The 9,932-nt window shown below is 43.6% G+C and overlaps 1 long non-coding RNA gene across 5 annotated transcripts; it reads left to right on the top strand.

Moving 5' to 3' along the window:
• Positions 1–3,951: 3,951 nt before the first annotated feature.
• LOC127332758 (uncharacterized) lies at positions 3,952–9,048 on the top strand. 5 transcript variants are annotated; one of them, XR_011751624.1, is made up of 6 exons: positions 3,952–4,719; positions 4,812–5,080; positions 5,303–5,460; positions 6,110–6,233; positions 7,428–8,099; positions 8,788–9,048. It is a non-coding gene; the product is annotated as an uncharacterized lncRNA (long non-coding RNA). The 5 variants fall into 5 exon arrangements; XR_011751625.1 differs by having other exon boundaries at positions 6,110–7,503; positions 7,581–8,099; XR_007870650.1 differs by having other exon boundaries at positions 6,110–7,893; positions 8,022–8,099.
• The last annotated feature ends 884 nt before the right edge of the window (positions 9,049–9,932 follow it).

The raw sequence follows: 9,932 nt of genomic DNA, 5'->3' as shown, positions 1-9,932 counted from the left end.
TTTTTGTGTCATCTAACAAAACTGTCGGTGGGATAAGAACGTGTGGGTAATCTTTAGTCCCGGCTGGTGGGTACAACCGGGACTAAAGATCCTTTTTTGTGTCATCTAACAAAACTGTCGGTGGGATAAGGACGTGTGGGTAACCTTTAGTCCCGGCTGGTGGGTACAACCGGGACTAAAGATGTCGGCAGGATAAGAACGCATGGGTGGACGCACTGCTCGATGAGATAAAGCATGTAGCGCACGACGACCTGTTGAAGGAACAAGACAAAGTAGAAGAGGTGCCGTGCCTATAAAAGGAGCATCGATACGCCTTGCCAAGAAGATCAACAAGCCAAGCAGAGTTTCATTCCCATGGATGAAGGGAAGGGTTGGGAAATCTCCCGTGGCGCAGCTTCTCGAAGATGTCGTTGGTGCACACGCCCTACGACATCTTCGGAAGCTGCTCCTCGGAATTTTTCCCTGCAAGCCCCTAAACGACTACATCTCATCTAACAGTGTTGGGGAAAGTGTTGGGAAATCTCCCGTGGCTAGCTTTCGAAGATGTCGTTGGTGCACACGCCCTACGACATCTTCAGAAACTGCGCCTTGGAATTTTTTCCTGCAAGCCCCTGAACGACTACATCTCATCTAACAGTGTTGGGGAAAGGGTTGGGAAATCTCCCGTGGCGCATCTCCACTTTTAATATCTTACATACAGTTACATGATTACACAAAAATAAATAGGAAATTGATTGCCATGTTGAGATACTCATTTGTGCCATGAACATTCTTCAATTAACTTGATGATGGAGCATCTTCATCATTTAATTAATCTTCTTCGGCCGTAACCATGGAGCATCTTCATCATTTAACTTGATGCTTGGATCAATGTTCACTCTGAAGGGTGGAATTTCATCAAACTGATTATAATCTTCTGACATGTCTGTCTTGTCCTCCACTCCCACGATGTTTCTTTTTCCAGAAAGAACTATGTGGCGCTTTGGCTCATCGTTTGATGTATTTGTTTCCTTATGTTTCCTTTTTCTTGGTTTGGTAGACATATCCTTCACATAGAAAACCTGGGCCACATCCTTGGCTAGGACGAATGGTTCGTCTCTATATCCAAGATTGTTGAGATCCACTGTTGTCATTCCATACAACTTGTCTACCTGAACCCCGCCTCCTGTTTTGTTGACCCATTTGCACCTAAACAAAGGGATCTTAAAAGAAGGTCCATAGTCAAGTTCCCATATATCCTCTATGTAACCATAATATGTGTCATTTGGGCCTTCATTCATTATTGCATCAAACCGGACACCACTGTTTTGGTTGGTGCTCTTTTTATCTTGGGCGATCGTGTAAAATGTATTCCCATTTATCTCGTACCCTTGGAAAGTCACTACAGTCGAAGATGGTGTCTGGGCCAGCAAGTACAACTGATCTTCAATATGTTTGTTATTCAGGAGATGTTTTTGCAACCAGTGTGTGCATGCATTGTATCCCTTGTTTGACTGTCCTGAAATGTTACCAAGAGCAGGCCAGTCATTGATGGTTACGAAAAGCATCGCTCTTAGGTCAAATTCCTCCTGCTTGTGCTCGTCCCACACACGTACACCTGCTAGGGACCACAGCTGTAGAAGTTCTTCGACTAATGGCTTCAGGTACACATCAATGTCGTTCCCGGGTTGCTTCGGGCCTTGTATGAGCACTGGCATCATAATGAACTTCCGCTTCATGCACAACCAAGGAGGAAGGTTATATATACAAAGAGTCACAGGCCAGGTGCTATGGCTGCAGCTCTGCTCTCCAAAAGGATTCATGCCATCTGTACTTAAACCAAACCGTAAGTTCCTTGCATCCTGTGCAAAGTTTGGGAACTCTCTATCGATTTTTCTCCATTGGGAGCCATCAGCAGGGTGCCTCAACATCACGTCTTTCTTACGGTCTTCTTTGTGCCATCGCAACAACCTAGCATGCTCTTTATTTCTGAACAAGCGTTTCAGCTGTGGTATTATAGGAGCATACCACATAACCTTGGCAGGAACCCTCTTCCTGGGGCGCTCGCCCTCAACATCACCAGGGTCATCTCGTCTGATCTTATACCGCAATGCAGTGCACACCGGACATGCATCCAAATTCTCGTACTCATCGCGGTAGAGGATGCAGTCATTAATGCATGCATGTATCTTTTGCACATCTAATCCTAGAGGGCAGACAATCTTCTTCGCTTCGTACGTACTGGCGGGCAATTCGTTACCCCTTGGAAGCTTCCTCTTAATTATTGTCAGCAACTTTCCAAATCCCGAGTCGGTGACACCGTTCTGCGCCTTCCATTGCAACAATTCCGGTGTCTTTGCCCTAGCTTTTTATGGCCATCTTCGCAAGTTGGGTATAACAATTTGTTGTGATCTTCTATCATCTTGTCGAAGGCCAACCTTTCCTTTTCAGTTTCACATTCTCTCCTTGCATCAGCAATGGCCCGGCCAAGATCATCATCAGCAGGCTCATCTGGTGCCTCTTGATCTTCTACTTCATTGTCTTCATTGCCTTCTGCAGTATCATCGTATTCAGGGAAATTGGGATAACCGTCATCATCCTCTTCATCTTCGTCATTGTCTTCCATCATAACCCCTCTTTCCCCGTGCTTGGTCCAACAATAGTAACTGGGCACGAAACCGGATCGCAGAAGGTGGGTGTGAATGAGACTCGAGTGAGCGTAATTTACGGTATTCTTGCAGTCCACACATGGACAATACATGAAGCCACCATGTTTGTTTGCCTCCGCCACGGTCATAAAATTATCCAGGCCCGCAGTGAACTCGTCAAACCGTCGGTCAATGTACATCCATTGCCGATTCATCTGCATGATATAATTAAGCTGATCAAAACCATTACAGAACATCACGATGTATATATACACATGCATTTTATCAATTGCAGATGAAAAGGATAAAGTTGTTAACCTCGATGAAGAAGAAAAAAGCAAGTTAAGTGTGGCTTGATTTGTGTAAACTCAAGTGGCAAATCCTCTTAAGCATTTCATCGAACACCTCTTGCGCATGTGAAGAAGAGAGGAAAGCAATACACCCCTCTTGTGAAGATAGTGAAAAAATGGCTAAGTGTGGCTCACACTTGGGCAGGGGCAAGGTTATATAGCCAGAGGGGGGCCTTTGGACCCGGTTTGTAATACAAACCGGGACTAAAGGGTTCCCCACGACTGACACGGCCTGCCGCGCCCTGCGGTGGACCCTTTAGTCCCGGTTTGTATTACAAACCGGGTCCAAAGGCCACTACAGGACAGGCGCCAGCGGGTGGGGTCGTCCTGGGCAGAAACGAACCGGGACCAATGCCCCCATTGGACCCGGTTTGGTTCAGCACTGGGACATTTGCTTGGGACCAAAGGCCTCTTCTCCACTAGTGAGTCTATTCTTTTTTTTAAAGAAAATCCTGAATTACATTGTGGGAACTAGTTTAAAATTATTTAAGCATGTCAAAACTAATACATTTTTCTTTCATTTTTGTGATCACAATAGTCATATGTAAACAATACACGCATATAATAGTAACATTGTCACGAATAGTTCAGATGGCAAAAGTTGCGGGTTAATAGACCACCTGACCGGTAGGCACGACCCGTCTTAAACCATGAAATTATCTAACTGAATCATGAATAAGTACTATATTAATCCTTAACAACTTTGTTTTTTCTTATTTTTCTGGATTAATTTTTTGCCTATCTGCCATGGGGACACGTGTTTTATTGTGCTACATCAATGTTTCGTGTACATTTCTGGGGGTGCCTTGCAGTTTTAAACTATTTTGATTCACGTGGTTTTTCTGTGGTGTTTACTTTTAGGTGGGCGTAGTTTTTTCACCCGTGCAGCTGTTGCGTGGTGGATCCCGACTGTGATGCAAAGCGGTGCGGTGGTGGGTTGTCTTTTCCTTTTCACTTCGGTTATTTTCTTTGTTCCTTCATTGGTGATTCTCCTTCCTGGCCTCTTCTCAATCGTTGATCCCCATTTCTCACCTCGGTATCCGACATGCTGCAGGCCATGGCGGCGAGGAGCTGGACCACGCAGGCAAGCTGGTCGCCGGCGCCGGCGCCGGCCCACCACGCGCCGCCGGCCATGGCGACGAGGTGATGGTCCACGGCGGCAAGCTGGAGAGGCAGCGCGGCAGGCCGGAGTCCTCCAGGCTTCTGTCCCCACTGACGTCCACGCCGATGTGTTCCTTGGCGCGTTGTCGGGAGTGTCGCCGAAGGAGATGGCTGTGACGGAGCATGAGGCGTACACGAGGAACATCATGGCGTGTGACGGCGGCGAGCGCCGGGAGCGGCACGAGCGGTGGGCGGCGCGGATGGAGGGCGCTTCCCCATGCACGAGCCTAGCGACGACGCTTGGTCTCGGGCGCGACGGATTCAAGGTTCTACTGCTGGTTCCCGATTTTGGACCCGCGCTATGCAGAATGAGAGCTCTGTCAGCGGAGGCCAACATCATGGTTTGGCTCCCACCGGCGGGGTGCCAACGGCGGCGTAGGAAGGCGGCAGAGGGCTCTGTGACGGCGGATTCGAGGACCTCTGGGTCAAGGGCCACCCTCCTCATCCGTCAATGGCTATAGTGTTTGTCGTGGTCATTCGATTGGGAGACGGCGGCCTCGACTACATCCCCAACAGCCACACTAGCTGCAGTGTGATGGAGAAGGAGTAGGAGCCGCAATCGTCACGCAATCGTTCGGCAGGTACATTCGCCCCGCGTCTCTCTCTCATCCTCTCCGCGTCTCTCTCTCATCCTCTCCGCGTCTCTCTCTCTCATCTTCTATTTTTCTCTCAGGAGGTAGTGGCGTAGGCGAAGATGCAGACTTCATGAGGCGGGAGAAAGCTAGATCTCAACGTCCACCGGCGGGTCTTCGAATCTAGGCGAGCGGCGGCCAGGTCATCTGGTCGCCAGCGTGTTCCTGAATCCACGCCGTGCGGAAGCATCTGGTCGTGCGTGGGTGGCTTGCAGAAAGCCAGAAACAGGGGAGGGCACACATCCGTGACGGACAGATAAGCATATTGGTCAGCTCAATATGTTCTTTTGAGAAATCGTAGTACTGTAGTGTAAGTAAATTGAAACGAAACTTTCCAATCAATTTCTAAGTACAATAGAAGTATAATCGGCACATCTGCTGCCCTCACTAGAACTAGGGCGGGGCTACAAGCTGCATCGGCATATCCTTGTGATCTCTGACGATACTAAGCAAATGGGGCACCTCTGGCTGTAGTAGCTCTGCATTTTTTCCTCCTCTTTCTTCCTTTGATCTCCGTTTCTCTAATTTGCAGGACCAGTGGAGGAAGACGAGGAACCAAACACAAAGAATACTTCCCCCCCAACTCATCTCATGAGTTCAATGTACTAGATGGAGTAGTACACAGTTCAGAATCTGCTGTTAAGACAACCATTGAATGGTAATAAGTTGGCATCAATTTTATTTTCTCAGGTGGGTGCTCTGATCATCATGCATAAATCGCGTTTTGATTGCTACTTTTTGGGTGCAATGCGTACAGGAAATTCATCTATACGGATGTCACATAAATGATGAAAGTGTACGACTCCCAGTAGATAAAACTGTCATATTGTTTCACTTTGATCATCTATTTTTGTTTTGTTTAGCAAGTGCATCTTATTATTAGTTAGTTGCTTTCTTAGGGAAATTAGTTCTCAGCGGATGCATATTATTACTACATTGGGTAACGTTTTACCGTCGTTGCTGTAAGTACTGCATTTCTTTTATTCCCAGAGAGAAGCTAAAAATAGCTGTGGAATATCTCGCACTTAGGGTATTGAAACAACACTGACTAAATTTGAGCCCCAACAAACTTCAAAATACAATGCGTACTTCCTATCCCATAGCCATGGAACATCACCCTCCTAGCGTAATGGAACATCTGCAGACCAAACATTTGCTTATTATTATGTGTTTTATGTAAGACAATTTTTTTTCAAACTACTGACTTTGACTTATCCTTCCTTAATTTTGAAAACCAATTATCTAGCAGGAACATGAAGATAGATGGGACGGCTATGCATATGTTCTTTTGTATGATTGTTATTGTAGTGATTTGGTTTGTTTTTTTTTATGATTTCAGACCTGAAGAATGTTGGTGTAGGCAAGTCTGGATCTGGGTACTTCCATTCTGGTATTTGTATCTGGCAGCCCGATGTTCAGCTAGCCGTCATCAACAGGTTTGAGACGAGACTGTTGGTGTACATGTAAGTGCACTCTCTACTTCCTACCCACCACCAATTTGAGTCCTCTTCAGTTAGGTTGCATTTTGTATACCCCCTTTTTTAGATGCCTTTTGTGTACCCTTTGTTGAATTTGATATAACCAGTGAAGTAGTAAGACTCACACAACACATTTTTTGTGCTCTGTTCCGGAGGCACACTTCTAGGAAGAGGTGTCAAGCTAGCTTTTGAACAAATCGTGCAAAAAGCATCTATGTAAATTCTTAGACGCCCCAATTTTCATGATCTTTTTGGCTGCACCAAGCTTGCTTTGCTTGCCAGTAAACAAGACGAAAATAGGCCACACTTCCAAACTGTCTAGGTCACTAAAGATTTGAGCTTCATGTAGGTCGTCTCCAACTGATCCATTTAGGTCTAAGCTTCATTTGTACGGAAAGTTTAGTTTTGTTCGCATGGGTGGATACTTGCTTTTTTAGTATTGAACTTTTTTCAGCCTGAATTTCGATTGGTTAGGTCTTGCAATGGTTAATTGCTTCCACATCTTTTCCTTTTCCACGTTGTATGCGCTTGCTTGATTTGTTGGGGTCTGAGTGATTTTCTTAAAAATAGCTTACATTCCTCAAAAAAAAAAAAGCTTACATTTGTTTCAGCTGTCATAACCTATAAGACTCGGTTTTCTGTACTGTCTGACCTACCGTTTTTAATTTATGTACTGTTAACATCCTCTACTATTTCTTGTTCTGCTATTCATATCACTCGATCTGAGAGAACATCTGTTCGAGCATGGTTGATCAAATCTCCTTAGTACAATTCATGTGCTAAATTACGTTATACAACAACTAAAGGGGAAAAGGATTCTAGGTACATATATCTATGTTCAATTTTTACTCCATACTTTTTTATTCGAGAACTTGCAGAAAAAATTAACTGATTTTCCTTTTGAACATCAATTCAGTTTTGGCATATTATCTTACTAGAACTAACTGATATTTACATGTTAATTTAGTGGGTTTCCTGGCATGCATGTAGTTTTTTTTTCTAGATTGTTTGTTCTTCTCTTTTTGCTTATCAGCATCTCCCTACGAATGAAACTAGGAGATGCGACACACGCCTACTAATTTAATCAACTCAAAGTTGTTTTTGGTTATTTGGATTCTTGATTTTTATGTAGTTCGTGTGTGTACTCCTTTTTCTTATTCTCTTTTTTCGTGACGGAAGATTTTATTATTAAGAAGATCCCAAAACATTCTATAAGAAGGCAACTAGGTGAGGAGTGATCAGTTTTGCTTTTCAGGTAAGGCAACTCATGCTCTGGTTATGACAATGATCCAACAACATCCTTCACTTATTTATTTCCTTTGGTGATAATAGCTTCTAAAGACTGAGTAATTCTTTTGTTGGTAAACGAAGTGAAGCGGTGTTTTTCATGGCTATTATTGTTGGGTTCACCTTTAGTGCTTGGTATGCAATTTTCCCATCTAAGTATTCTGCACGGAGGCACTAATTTTTCTGTTGGGATATTTAGTGTAGCATGCTTTTTTACCATAGTAATCATTGGCCTTTTCTCTATAGTTACTGTATTGTTCAGATTTATCAAACTCCTGACTGATATTACTTTCTTGAAATAAGATGGAGGAAGACGGCGGTGACTATATTGTCATTCATTAATATTCATGGAATCCAGGTTTTGTTTCGTGATAACATTGTTGATCTTGCCTTCCTATAATAGGATTTTGATTTGTTGAACGAGATCAAAGACAGGGACAACCTCCACTATTCTTAACTGAATCATCTTCTTGCCTTCAATTTCAGACGTCCTGTCGGATTTTGGAGCCAATGACAAGGGCAGGGAACATGAATTCAGTACTGAAAGATACATTAGCTTTTGAGGTAATTCTCCATTTGCGTAGATATGGAAGCTCTCTTCTCACTGTATGTTTAATGGGCCATGGTTATTTGTTTACCTTCTGATTTGTAAAACAAGAAAAATGTTTGGCTAGATATGACTATGTTAATAAAAAACTTAAAGATGTGAACATAATCTAGGAAATATGAACCAATGTGGTAGTGAATAAACTACATGGATATGGGAACAAAATGATTGCTAATGCATTGAAGTCAGGTTACCTAATGGTAGTTCTTTTGTATCTTAAAGTATATACATTTACAAACTCAACTAATCATGGATTGAAGTGTCACAATTGATTTAGTCTTCCAGACAATTGTTGTTCCTTGCATTTGATTATGTTTGTATGTTGGCCCTCCTTGCCTTTTGCTCACAGTGTCTGACGGGTGATCTGTAGTTATAGCAAGACCCTACGAATGGTTTTATGTACATGTATATGTTGTGTTTATTAAGGAGGAATGGAAAACATTTGATTACTTTTCAGCTCAGTTTCCAAGTTTCCATAATAGACACCAAATTTGCATAGGGGATGCTGGATCTAGCTTTTAAAAGTTGTTTTCTAGATTTCATTCTCTTGTGTGCTCTATATTGGCAAACTTACTCAACGATGTTGCGTTCAACGCATGCATCCTCTGGCTCCTTGCTCATTCCACAGTTCCTTCTTTCTTGCAGCTATCTTTTTTATGTGCCACGGAGAAGATCTTTCCCGTGGAGAAGAGGAAAATTAAAATTTCGAAGAAGCCTCCCTATTCCTATTGTTTATCATAATAGAAGTGTTTCCCTTACTTTATGAGGATGATAGAGTGGTGCTTCTAAATTTTCTTTGAGCCGATTATTTCTCGGTTGCTCTCCATTTGTTCAACTCTGAGTTTTGAAAATATGTTTGCATGTATTATTAAATTCAGAAGATCATCCTTATATTGCTGCTTCCAATGTTCCCCTCACATAGCTTCAGCACGGGCGCGGCGTGCCGCCGCGCCATTCTCTAGCTAGTTAACATAAATGTCATGTGGCCGCCATTCTCTAGCTAGTTAACATAAATGTCATGTGGCCGTTTGCAATGCCCAAGTGGTCCTGGTTTCTGTTATGGATCTAGTTAACCAAAGCTCCTGGTCTTTGCTAAGTTCACTCTAACTTGGATGCGCGCACACATTTACGTTTGCAGAGGTGAGAAGCGATGTATGTGAACTCTTCGAAAAAGCAACTATCTAATACTTCCTCCGTTTCGATTTTATCAACGTGTGTATATATTTAACACGTTTATCATTTAGATAGATATGAATCTAGATAAATCCAAGTCCCTTGTTTCTAGACGGAGAAAGTACGCAATGTATGTACAATCGAACATGCATTGAGTATTCGAACGGATATTACATGTGACAATCAAGCGAGATGCTCATAAAGTGACAAAGAAATTTATATATACATATGGACGGAAATCCATTTATTAGACACGTATATGAAAGGAAATGATCAAGAAAACCTCTGAAAACAGTATGTATGTGTGAACTAGCTCACGGCAACAGTCAAGTGCAGATCAAACGGATGAATATGAACACATGTATGCATATGAATACCCCAACATATCATGCGGCATGGAAACCTCGGTGGTTGAACGCATCATGGTTTTGGTGGAAACTCCGGCTCGGGCTTGGGTGGAAGCTCACCGGGTGGCAGTGGTGGTAGCTCCGGCTTGGGCGGCTCTTCTTTCTTCGGTGGTAACTCGGGTTGTGGCTTCGGTGGAAGCTCACCTGCCGGGGGTGGCGGAAGCACGGGCTTCGGCGGCTCTTCTTTCTTCGGTGGCAGCTCTGGCTGTG

The sequence above is a fragment of the Lolium perenne genome, chromosome 2 (genome assembly GCF_019359855.2).
Source record: "Lolium perenne isolate Kyuss_39 chromosome 2, Kyuss_2.0, whole genome shotgun sequence".
NCBI classification, from domain to species: Eukaryota; Viridiplantae; Streptophyta; class Magnoliopsida; order Poales; family Poaceae; genus Lolium; species Lolium perenne.
The sequence above is the reverse complement of the archived record's forward strand: the minus strand, read 5'-3'. Positions and strand labels throughout refer to the sequence as shown.